Genomic DNA, 13,839 nt, shown 5'->3' with positions numbered 1-13,839 from the left:
ATAAAACTTTGATTCGCACATGAGTCAAATAAAACCCTAGCATAAAAATTATTTATAGAATACGTACCGGTGATCACGTCCGGTATGTCAGTTGCCCTTTGTGTATCCAACATAAAGACACATGTGTTTCCCTTCTTGGCATCGGTCTTGGCACCGCTGCCACTTGCACCAGCCGTCGTTGTTGTCGGCTTCTTCTTCGGACACTCATTGCTAAAATGTCCTTTTTCACCACAGTCAAACACACCACTGCTTTCCTCTTGCAGTCGACTTACACATAACCCGGTCTCTTGCAAAAATTACATATAACGGTATTGGTTGGTCGAAGATATCTACCAAAATGTCTCCTATCGCAAGATTTGCAAACAGGGCGACTATACACAAATGCCCATTCTCGTTTCTTCTCAACCTTCTTCATCTTTCCTCCCACAGTCGTTCTTCCATCATCCTTCTTTTTCTCTTCCCGGTTTCTGATCATCCCATCCATCAGGTATCCTGCCAATTCCATAGCAGATTCCGTCGAACTACATATGTGAATAAACTAAGTCACGGATTTCGATTGGTAATCCATAATTATATCGTGTCACTTTGTTAATTTCAGGAGTGACCAGATGAGGGACAATTCTACAATACTCAAGAAACTTGGTGTTATATTCCTTGAGGTTTGGTCCAACAACTTTATGATTCCACAGTTTGGTCTGAATTTGATACATTTCATTAATCGGGCAAAATATCTTTAATATCATTGCTTTAAACGTTGACCATTCCAAATTGTATAAATTCTCTCTACCCTTGATTCCAATTAGGGTATTCCACCATTCCAGTGCCTCCCCTTTGAACATTTGGGAGGTATATTGAACTTTCTCCCTTTCCGTGCACTTGCTTATCAACACAATTGACTCCATCTCCTCCAACCATCGGAGGGTAACAATCGCTCTTTTATCGCCGTAAAATTCGTTTGGGTTATATACTTTGAAAAATTTTTAAAATCACAACCTTAGTGTATTTTTAATTTCTTGGTTTTATCACGGAGGACATTTTCAGCAGTTGAGTTGTCATCACTCGCTTCTTTCTTTCACTCGGTTTCCATTTTCTTACTTTCTTTCTTCTCCGTTTCTCTCTTAGATTCTTTCTTCGAATTTACGGTTTCACTTTCGCTTCGACTCGCCCTATTATTAGAATGAGAGGCGGTACGACTAGGATCGTTTTTCATTAATGCATAAAGTGGAGTTACGGCTTCTTTTATCAGATCGCGAATACCAAGCACATAATCTTGTGGTATTGCTTGTATGTTTTCCGCAGCGGTCTTTTCTTTATTATTGATTATTTGTATAGCGGGATTACTGTTAAAGTTTTCTTGTTCTGACATGCTGTTACATTAATAAGAAAAGATTTAGGGAAAAGGCATACTTTCTTTATAATACATTATTTATTTTACAAAAAAGAGAACATAACAACTAACAACAGTACATAACAACGATTCATATTCCTTAATTCACTTTCTAACAAGATTTTTCATCTTGTCACATTTCTTAACAATCTTTCTTCCTATTTTCTTTTTGTCCACTTTCTCGTTCCTCAGCCCGTCCATCACTAAATTAGGCGGGTTAGGATATCCCGTTGGTGTGGATGCAACTGGGAAGAGATAAGCGTTTTCCCTTGGATAGAGATTCGGGTTTGCAACGTATGCATGCATTTCCTCATTAGGAATATTGTTAATATAAAATTCCTCGATAAGGTTTGCTTCTCGCGGATCTCATTAGCTTGTTGAGAGATTGAAGGTCTTGGTCCAACATATGGAGGAAAATAAGGATTTTGACTGGTGATTGAGCTAATCTCTTTTTGTAGGGAAGATAACCCTGATCCTTGGTTTATGGCTTGGTTCGGCAACAGTTTGTGTAGTCTGATATTGGTAGTTCGGTGGTGGTGATACAAATTGCCATCTATTCTGGTCAGAATGACAGTCCACCCAACTTGACGAATCAATTTTTTGCTTGATCTTACTCTGAACTTCCTGCTCCTCGGAAGGATGGTAAGTTGGAATTTCAGATGGGTAGTATTAGGGAATTTTGTCGGTAGTATCATCAGAGATCTCGATTGGGTATTGTTGACTTCCCAGGAGATACACGGTTTGGCTCCCATATGGTAACATCGGAATAATCAGTTGGTTTTGATTGAAAAACTTGTGTAATAACTATTGCTACTCTCCATATCAGATAGTTCGTGATTGATTGTCGATTTTGATCGAATGGTTACTCGGGTCTATGACCAAGATAGTTAACATATGACATTTGCACTTAGTTAAATTTAGGGATGGGCATTTTACCAATCCTATCTTATCCCTATAATAAGAATAATAATAATAACTTTAATGGTTAAAGCTTAGGAACTATTGTTTAATACCTAATTCGCTGAAACCAATGGCTCGTATACCAACCTATCACACCCCGACTTAGGGCCTCGAAGTGTGACCACGAGGTGGTACCTGTTTTGTAAATATATCAGAGTTTATGGGTTAATTTTTTAGCAAAAGAATTTTAGGTTGAATATACTATTAATTTACATTGAAAATTTACTTGGGAATTAAATACCCAAGTATTAGTTTACAAAATATATGTTTCACGTTACAAGGATTTTATATAAAAAACAGAGCCATATTGTAATGCGCTTCTATCTTCATAAGACTTCAATCCTTGCTATAGCTACTAATGCTTAATTACCTGCAATGGGTTGGAAAATACGTCAGCTATGTGCTGGTGAACACGTATGACTCTATAAAACATTTGAATAACAGTTACAATACAAATATAATTTTCTTGTTAATCTCAGAGGAAGTATTTCTACTTTCGGTATATGTACCACTGCCCTACACACACAAATGTGTTCTCCGAGCCACGTAGCCCTTAATGGAGAACTAGTCATGACCGTTAGCCCACGGCCACGTAGCCTTTCTCTGATTAGGCTATACAGTTATGTTTGGATCCAGACACATGTGCAATCGGTCAGAGTTGATTTTATTTTCTACTTTGTATTATAACATTTTAGAGATCACGTAATCTCATGTAAACATTGACTGACTCGTTAAGACAAACATTGATTGGTTAATGTATTCACCTGTACCGTCGGTGCGTTTGAAACCTTTGATTGAATGATTGATTGAGAATGATATTTAACCTATACATAAATAGGTTTGTATAAACATTTTGAATGATGTTTCTTGATTAAGCTATGATTGTTAAGCTTAACCTTGAAATTGTTTATCTTTGATTGTGAATGAAAACACTTAGTTTTATGTGACATTTGATATAGTATGATTTGGATTAATAGGTTATAACACGTTGGTAAGTTTCTCCAGGTAAGTAAATGGGTCCCTCGGTTGATTGGGATTTGTACGAATTACTTTTCCGTAGGCAAAAAACTCACTACTAGTGATATCCCCCTTACATTTTACTACATGCCCGTCAAAATATATCTTTTGTTAATATTGCTTCATCAAGAAGTAACATTTATGAAAACTCGTTTGTGAATGTTTATAAAATACTTTCAAGGTTAAAGGTTATAGCCTCGATTGATTGTCTAAGCTATAATTCAAATAACTTAAACATAACTCCTACCTTAGAATGATAATAAGAAAACGGCATGATCTTGATCTACTCGCTTATGTGATTGCTACTCGATTATGACTTTAAAACATGCACGAACTTCGAGAAAATGGTACGTCAGCTCGTTACGGCAATAGGGCACGCCTTTCTATGCTAAGTGTGTGAATGTGGAGGTGTTGTGCGATGAGAATGGCTCTAAACCCGTCACCCCCTTTTATCGGCGATTTCTGGAACCCATCGCGATACGCAATGGGTTTTCTCACACCCGTCGCGTATCGCGACGCTACAATTTGACGCCGTCGTACCAGCTCGTGACATGTGGTATGTCATATCGTGCCACGTGTTGACACGTGGTTGGACACGTGTCCCCGATGTTAATCTTTGTCATCACGCTACGCGATGGTCCTTTGGATTGAGCCATCGCGTATCGCTACGCCGCCCAAGGCTTGATTTTTGTGCAAGTCCATAGCGCTACGCGATGAAATTTCCAGAATTTTCATGTTTGGTCCCTGTACTTTATAAGTTAGTTATTTTGACAAATTCTTATAGGGTTGTAGACGCGGTGTTACAACAATAGCATGATCACCCTTGGGGGAGTCAACGCATTCAAAGGACGAGGGTTTAAGTAAAAATCACCTAGATGATAGACTGCTTGTGAAACCACAGGTTCAGAACGTAAGTCTTTCGGAATAAAAAGTGGTACTGGGTCTTATCCAAGATCCGCAGAGCAGTAGGATCGCGCAGGAGTTTTGCATACACCCCACCGTCTTATCAAAATGTTTGTTAAGCACTGATCCTTCACCTACAAAAACCGTATGAATAAGAATAAAGCATACAGTATAAGAACAAAAGGTTACATAATAAGCACTTACTTTCGTCCACGTTTTGGAAAACCAGTTCACAATCTAAGTGTGGCCATAAGCGGCTCATACAAGCCCAAACAAGGGCACCCTCGTATATTGCTTGCATCGGGATTGGAGTCTTGATCAGGGTATTGAACCACGCCTGCCCCTTATCCCTAGAAAGCTTTAGATCTAGAAATTTCTCGTTTAACGGACGGTGCACCATGACGATAGGAACCACCTTCTCAGAGATCCAGAAAAATTTCGTCCGCCATTCGTAGGAACTGCAGGGAGGCTCAGTGCCCACAACTCCCTTTGTGGTGGTGGTGCAGTTGAACCAACTCCCTCTCACGTTCATCTTGTAAAACACAGCGAACTTGTCCACCATTGGTACGATATTGTTGGCCCTGCAAATGAATTCGAAGTAACGAATTCGCGTGAGTCCAAACGGATGAAGTTGGGATAAATGGATCCCATGGGCAATAAGAATGTTCTTCAGGAACTTGGTTATCGGAAACCTAAGATTCCCGGTGGTAAAGAATTTGGCATATAATGCCATTTTGCCTGTCGTAGGCTTATTCGCAGTAGATCCGGCGGCAGGGTACTCCGGTTTCCATTATGACGTGATGCCATAGGTAGAAACAAGCTTCTCAAACTCAGATAATTTCCAAGCAAGTTCAATGGATTCTGTGGTAGGAGTGGACGATGTCTTCTTATCACCAGTCATAATGTCAGAAGGTAAAGGAAAGCAACGAGCAATTGTGGATAATGAAAATTAGATCTGGCTTGAAAGAAATAAGGAAGAAAATGAAGTTATGGAGGCGATAAAAGATTCAAGTAAAGCCTAAGAGCCATATTTATACCCATCGCAGTTAATGCGATGTGAGTTTGACAGTGGAAAGAGAAATATAGGGTCCAGTTGGATTGTGACACGTTACGTTGGAAAACCCGAAAAGCAAAAATGGTGGTATAGTAAGGTACAGTTAATAGCCGGCGCAGAGGTCACGTTAACCATACGGTGCCTGCAAACTATCACATCGTCCTTTTTCATGGTTATCCTCCAAAAACATAAATATCTCCACAGAATACAAATTTTAAAAATCCTTGTAAAAGATCTTAAGTCCAAATTTTTAACCTAATTAAAATTTCATGAGAAAGAAACAATGGACTGGAGGACTTATAGAGGTAGGGTAGTAAAAAGACCCGGATACCCATGAAAGATCATCCGCGGGTCGACAAGGACTACCTCAAAAGTCACCCGCGGAACATTGTCATCACTCGCATAACTCAAGTCAAAGGAGAGTTAAGAATAAACTCCAGAGACTATCTGCGGATTGATCAGGATGTCCTCAGAAGTCATCCGCAAGGTGTTACCTTCATGCGCAAAAATGACTAGAGGGTGACGTCAGAGGATCAGCTGTAACTAATTTCCTTCTAGAAGATTTACATGAAGATCTTTCCTTGGAAAGCACGTGATGTAACAACTAATTAGAAAAGGACAGCTGGCAAGTTTGTTATAACCGTGCACATGGCTAGCTTGTCCTATCACATGCAGACACGTGTCCAGGTTGTTACGAAAGCTTATTCTAGAAAGGCACAGCTGGACTAATAATATTCCCGAACCCTTCGGCTATAAATACCTTCTTCGTCATCACAAGGTATTCATTCTCTCCTCACTGATTACTCAAGATACTTTAAGTACTTTTCTCTCCTTTAGAATGGTACTTATTCTCACACCGGAGGGTGGTTACGGGAAGACCCACACCCCCTCTCTTGTCCTTCCTGTAACGAGCTCACGGTGGTTTGTTTTGCAGGTCATAGTCATCAGACTTGCAGGATTGAACTCGTACCACGAAATTATAGTTACCCGACCCATACCCTGTGGATTCATCGGTCTAATATCTTTGAGGTTGGATCCGTGTTTCTTCACTGAGAAAATGAAACATTCCCATATCGCGATGTCCTAAACCTTTCTTGTCTAGAGAACTTTTCGATGTTTAGAAGCAAATGGACATGGTCATCGGTCACCTATCCATTTTTCTACCCATTTCCAATGGAAGTTTAGGGAACACGTAGTATTGAAATTCAAGGTTATGATCTTGTTTTCCAAGGCGCGATAATTGAGCTTCCAAACAGCATCCAACAGCTAGCCCTGCACGGTTTCCATCCACGATATTACATCTTTATCAAAGTTATCTGACAACCAACTTGGAAAATCTGAGACAATGTTAACAATGATCAAACTGCAGCCGTATGGAATTCACAACAACTTTAGGTAAGCGTATCTGACGAAAGCTACGAAAGCTACCCAAATTGAAGGTCGTATCTGACGGCATTGCAGAAAGTCAGATTTTCACAAAGCTAAAAAGTCTTAAAATCCATAGCTGCAATAGCATGCAATATTTGTTATCGTTCAGTATGCTGCAAGACTTGCAAAACCTTTAAGACTGAAGAAATTGAAGTATGGAACTGAAGCTTGATCCATGAGATCATAGAAGACAAAACTAGACTCTCTTCGACTGCTTTACTTCCAAAGCTACGTTGTTTGTCGTTGTTTGCAATACCAGAACTTAAATGCATCACAAAAGAAATTCTGATTTGTGATTCCCTTGAAACACTTGAGGTATGGGATTGTGAGAAACCGAGGGCTAGCTCTTTCATTCTCCGTTAACTACTCGCCATCAACTCTTGAGCACATTAAGGGAAGCGAATGCATTGGAATGGGATGAAACTGGTTGCAAGAATCTTCTCCAACTAATTTTTTATCAAGGTACATAAAACAAACACTTATGTAAGCAAACTTCCTGATATTATGGAACCTATATACACGATAGGTTTCTTGTTTTGAGATCCCACTTACACGTGGTTCTCTGCATATCAGACTAGATGTATGAATTTCCATAACTATACATGCATGCCTTAATGGACGAAAACAAGCTTTTGATTATTAACCCTGTAACATTTGTTTTTCAAGGCAGATTATCGATAAACACTTAGTTATTGCAAAAGTAAACTGACTCAAAAACTCATTACAATAAATCTATATTGATCACTTATTCAAAACCTTTACCCAAGCCCCATATTTACTCATCTAACCCTAACTTGGTGATTAAAACATTACCACACTAATCCTATTACAATGAAAAACTGAACCACTTGACTAAGTTGTCAACTTAGGTCCTTCAATATTTACCGACTTGTGAATAAGGTCCAAAATTACCCGCAGTTTTACATGCCCCATTTTCCACAAAACAAAAAATTGGAAGGAAACATGGAGTTCGAGATTAAAGAACACGAAGCAAGTCATCAAACCAAAGGCCATGGGCTCTCACATAGAAAAAATATCAACTTGTTTATTAGTTTTTGCACGTGTAAAATCTGCATAAACAAGTATTGAAGATACGCTTATTGCGTCGGACATGTAATGTAATCTGGGTAAGCCATAGGTTGCGGCAGCCCGGTTCTACATATCCAAACGTAGATTAAAAAACAACCCATTACGGTATATCCTGAAATCACGAAAAAGTCATATTGTAAAAACGTATGTTAAAAACATAAATGTAATCTTTTTAAAAATTGTTTAAACAAAAGCTAAACCAAGCTCAAGCTCAACTAATTTAGAGTAATTGTGGAAAATGATTTGTGTATACCATAGTGGATCAAAAACTAGCCAACATACTTCAAATCACTTAGCATTAAGAAATCATTTAGACAATGTTTATTTAAACATTCATAATCATAGCTAATGTAATAAGTTATTCACTAATAGATATTAAGATACTTTGTAAACAAACACCAATATATTTATTTAATCTACTGGATCAAAACTAGCTAATCTAATTTGAGTCAAGTTATTTTATAAAGGGTAACAAAAATAAAAAGTGTGAGAAGCCATAAATAATTGACATTTGACATGTGAGGACCAAAAGAAAAAGGGTATAGAGGTAATTGTACACATTTTCTCTCTCCACATGCAAAGCACATGTTAATACCCCCATCATTTTAGAACGTTCATAACTTTCTCATGTGAATTTTTTTTTTTAAAATTCATCATAATAACAAACGTTTTTTTATCTTTAATATGAGTATGATTTTTGTTATATAAAATTTAAAACAAAAATCACGTCATTGTGTCTTTTCGCACACCATTGTGTCGTTTTTCGTCATTGTGTCTTTTCGCACACCATTGTGTCCTTTTTCGTCATTGTGTCTTTTCGCACACCATTGTTTCTTTTCGTACACCGTTGTGTCTTTTCGCTTATCATCATGTCTTTTTCGTCATTGTGTCTTTTCGCATACCATTGTGTCTTTTCACTTATCATTGTGTTTTTTCGTCATTGTGTCTTTCAACTCATCATTATGTTTTTTTATACACTAATAACACCGTTGTTTAATAATAATATGTAAAAATAATGATAAAATAACAACAAATTATCTAATACATAAAACACAATGATAAATACATGTTACATAATAACTTGAAAAATAAAACACAATGGTGAATATGTATAACACAATGACCTAAAACGTTATACACAATGGTGAATACGTATAACACAATAACCTAAAACGTAAGACACAATGGTGAATATATATATAACACAATGACTTGAAACGTAAAACACAATGAAAATAACATATTACACAATGACTTGAATGTAATATACAATGAAAGCAATACTATTTTCTCAAATTAAATGAATTTGTCAAATGTCAATCCAAAAAAGACAATGAACGTATTACACAATAACTAAAAGTTAATGACGAACAAAACGACACAGTGACGTAATCTTTGTTTTAATTTTTGTCTTTAATACGAGTATCAATTGAAAAATATAATGATCAAAATCTATAATACAATTCATATAAAAACTCAACTAAAAGGCACAATTAACAACAAAAAACACATTAATTTTTTTTATTTTTATATAAGTATATAACAATATGATACTCATATTAAAGATAAAAAAACGCTTATTATTATGGTGAATTTTTTTAAAAAAAAATAATGTCGTATGAAAAAGTTATGGATATTTTAAAATGATGGGGGGAATTGACATGTGTCTTGCATGTAGAGAGAGAAAGTCAACAAAGGTGAGTTATTTATTAAATTAATCTCATTCATTCAAATCTAAAATCAATGGACAGGATTTCTTCTCACCCTTCTCATATTTTTTGTCATTTGTATTTTAACTTTACCCACACCCACATAATTCACTTCAATAGTTCAATCATGTTGATTAAATCATCAATAAACTAGCATAGTGTTACACGACTAAACGTAAACAAGCAAAAGGAAATTAACAACACACAAACTCAACATCGTTATGAATCGATACTTAGATTATTATCAGTAACCGTTAGTGTGGATGACAGCGATAGCGACTAACACGATAACAACGGCTATAAACCAATATAATGTTTTAAGTTCCAAGTCATCCGGTGGTTTCTTCGACACCATGCGGGAAACACACTTAACATGCGTACCATAATCACCACAAGACTCACAAGCGTACATGCAGTGGTTTTGTTCGATTGTGTGGCCACACACATCGCATTCAAACTCCGGGTATGGATTCACATAAAGCAAAGAAAGCACGTTTTTATGGTCTTCCCGACGTACAGTTTCGGGTAACTTGGTGCATGCCACATGTGTGTCGTAGCCACATATATCACAATGGTATAAATCGCGGTAAGGGTTGAGGTTAGTACCACAAACATCACGTATACCCGAACCACTTGTGTAAGGTGGTTTGGGGATATGTTTCATCGGGTGGTGTGGGTGTGATTTGAGCGTGATCCGACTAGGTGGAGGGTTCGGGTTAGGATTAGGGTTTGGATTCACATGCACAATTTCCCATGAACTAGTGATTTGATTTGGTGGAGTGTTCGGGCTGGGTTTAGGGTTTAGGGTTTTGTAAGCACAATGGATGTGGAGATCGAAATCACAAGTGGAACAACCAAAAGAAAAACCTGAGCCGGTTTTATTACAAGTTTTGCAAATGAAAAAACCCGACGGGAATGTTGGAGATGGGATTAGGGAGAGAGGGTGATCAAGGTGTGACGGATGGATTAACGATCGGGTTGCGTCGAAGCATTGGTCGTGTAGGAAGAAATTGCATTCGCGACATGAGTAGACCGGGGTGTTGGTACAAGGAAGATTGCAGCCTGTACAAGTGAGTTGTGCATCTTCCAAGCTTTGGAGGAGAGTAAGAATGTGTGGATGGCTAAAGTGTTTGTCGCCTTCCATATTTGTTAAGTGGAAATATGGTAATCATAATCATAAGTTATAAATAGACCCAAAATCTCCGTTAAACAAAAAATATTTGGTGAAAGGGCAACGTCGTCGAAGACTTTGCGTCAACTCACTCGGCCCACTAGTCTCGTCCTATTTCATAAAAAATATATATATGAATTATTAGGTGGTGGAGTGGGTTTGAAATAATTATCCCACTAACAAATATATAATTATGTAGTCCGGTGGATATTTAGCATAGCTAGTTAGCTACATAGTAGATATTAATAATTGGATCAAAGGGTAATTATTGTTGTAGGTTAATATATTCTAGAGTTTCTCAAGCTTTTATAATCGTGTGACGTGCTTTCAAATTAAACTCTTTTGTGTGTGTATGATATCCAAATTAATAAGACAACACTAGAAAGTTTCTGCATATAACAAGGTATTTTATGTGATATCCAAATTCTAATTCGTATGTTAAACATGTTAAGGGAATTCCTTCACATGCATAGGGGGTTCAACTATTATAACGATTAAGTTGAAACATTATAACTCGTTGTGAAAGTGTACGGATTTATAATTGTATATATAGAAACCTCACTTGAAACGTTAATACCAAGTTACAATTGCTTACTCTAAGTTAGTCCTAAGCATTGTTATCACAGAGCTTAATACATTTTGACTCCGCCCCCCCAAAAAAAAAAACATTCCTCCAAGCTTCGCCAATGTCTGTGTGCACTCCTTGTAAGCTTTAAACCATGTGTAGTGGATGGAGCCATATGGGGCATTTATGCGCCATGTGACGCCACATCATCATATGAGCGTTTTACAATAAAGTGGTGTAGTAGATTGAACATCGTCAAATCATCACCTTATTATTGTTATTTTTTATCAAAAGATAAAAGAAAATTAAAGAAACCACTAATTACCTTCCACCCCCACCCAACGCCCCGGGGCCGGTGTTTCCGGGCGCTTTGGGGCTTGGGTGAACATATTAAGCGGCTCACTGCACCCGGTCTAAGTTGAAGGAGATTCCTTCATTAACTATGTTAAAGGATCTAAGAGTGTTGAACTTGTCTCATTGTCTTTTGAGAAAGCTACCAGATGACATAGATGAATTGAATAATCTAAGGCGTTTTAAATTATCATAAAATGAGAAACTGGGGACATTCCCATATCGTGTTGTCCATAAGCTTTCTTGTCTAGAGAACTTTTTGATGTTTAGAAGCAAATGGAGATGGTCATCGTTCTACCCGTTTCCAAGGGAACGAGTAGTATTGAAATTCAAGGTTATGATCTTGTTTTACAATACGCAGTAATTGAGTTTCCAGACAACATCCAGCAATTGACCTTGCATGGCTGCCATGATATTACATCTTTATCAAAGTTATATGACACAGTGTTACCTCTCGAATTGCAACCGTATGGGATTTTGAGAAATTGAGGGCTCTCCCATTCTCCATTAGCTACTTAACATCCACTCTCGAGCACATAAAGGGAAGCGGATGCGTGGGAATGAGATGAAACTGGTTGCAAGAATCTTCTCCAACCATTTTTGCTTGTCATTCCCCATTATCTACTTGGCATCAACTCTTGAGCACATTAAGGGAAGCGGATGCGTGGGAATGAGATGAAACTGGTTGCAAGAATCTTCTCCAACCATTTTTCGAACAAGGTACATAAAACAATATGTTTCATCGGCATTTCTTTTGGACCTACACGCTTAGGTTTATTGTTTCGAGATCCAAGCTACACGTGGTTCGCTTGCACAGGCGTGTAAGACTGGATGTATGTTATTTCCAAAATTATACATGCTTTAACAGGCAATATCCATGTATTTAAGTTCTTTTAGTGGATGAAAACGATCTATTATATTTGTTTACATGCCGGAGTTTCCACAAGACAGCAAATGAGAAGAGAAACATGGGTTTTAAGAGATTAAACTTTAAAGAACAAGAAACAAGTTAAACCAAAGGCCATGGGCCCTCATATATAAGTATATTAACTTGTTCATAAGTTTTTGCACATGTAAAATGTACCTAGTATATTATTAGAATTGTCAAGTACCATCTCACTCATACATGTCTTAGGCCCACGGGGAGGCCCCACTACTAAAAATCAGCCCATTAGTGAAAGGCCCCTTCTATTTTGTTAAGAGGCCCAATTCCCATTCTCTAGATCCCAAGGAAAACCATTGTCGCATCTTTCAAGTTTCAACATTTGATTTTTAATCTCTTAGGGCCAATGCAACTGCAACTTGGCAGCAAATTTGAAACTTATATGAGTGATACTGTTTGCCACATAGCAGAGAATGTATAATGCATAAATCAAGGTGGCGTATGAATGATACCTGGCATCAAATTGACTTTTAGGCCGCATTATTTATTTTAAATCGGTCGTACTATTGGCGAGAAAATAGATATGTTTGAAATATGAGTATTGAGTATAGTATCTGATTTTGCAATCTTTTAGCACGTTTTGATACGTTTGCAAGTGGATGAAGTAAAGATGCTATGATAATCAAAATGAGAATTTGATAAAAAAGAATATCAACTAGTAAGTTGAATTTTAGTTAATATAGCAACTTGGACATTTTTTTCAATTAATAAACAGAATATCAACTAGTAAGTTGAATTTTAAAACTGCATATTCTTGAAGTAAAGAAAATATTTTAATTTTTAATATAATACTTTATAGTCGAAGTTTGATTAACACTTATGAATGATCTCCTCTGAACATGATCGGGATCTTGCAATATATAGTAACATTAAACAGATACGAAAATGAGTTACTTGTCATTATCGTAGTATTTTATTAATAAAACCGTTGAATGGTTCAAAATGATGTTGGAGTCTTAGAGACCTAAATCAAAATGAGATTTTGTAAATCTTTTAAAATAATTGTTTAAAAACAGAAAAAAAAAAAGAAGAAGAAACGAAAGATTGTGAATAACTGGTGCGAACTTGGGACCTACAACGAAGCAACATATGAGTTTACCACTAGACAAATAGTTATTTATGTTTCTAGTACACCGATTAAATATATATATTTATATATAATATTTTTTTTTTTAATTTGAAAACCTTAATTAAGTGTAGGCCTAAAGCCCCTATCTTTATTTCATTGCTCGCGAAATGGCCATGTCACCAACTATTTAATA

This window comes from Bidens hawaiensis, unplaced genomic scaffold (assembly GCF_021521415.1).
Source record: "Bidens hawaiensis isolate Kalapana, Puna unplaced genomic scaffold, B.hawaiensis_p1.1 tig00018597_1, whole genome shotgun sequence".
Lineage (NCBI taxonomy): Eukaryota > Viridiplantae > Streptophyta > Magnoliopsida > Asterales > Asteraceae > Bidens > Bidens hawaiensis.
This window is presented reverse-complemented; position numbering follows the sequence as displayed.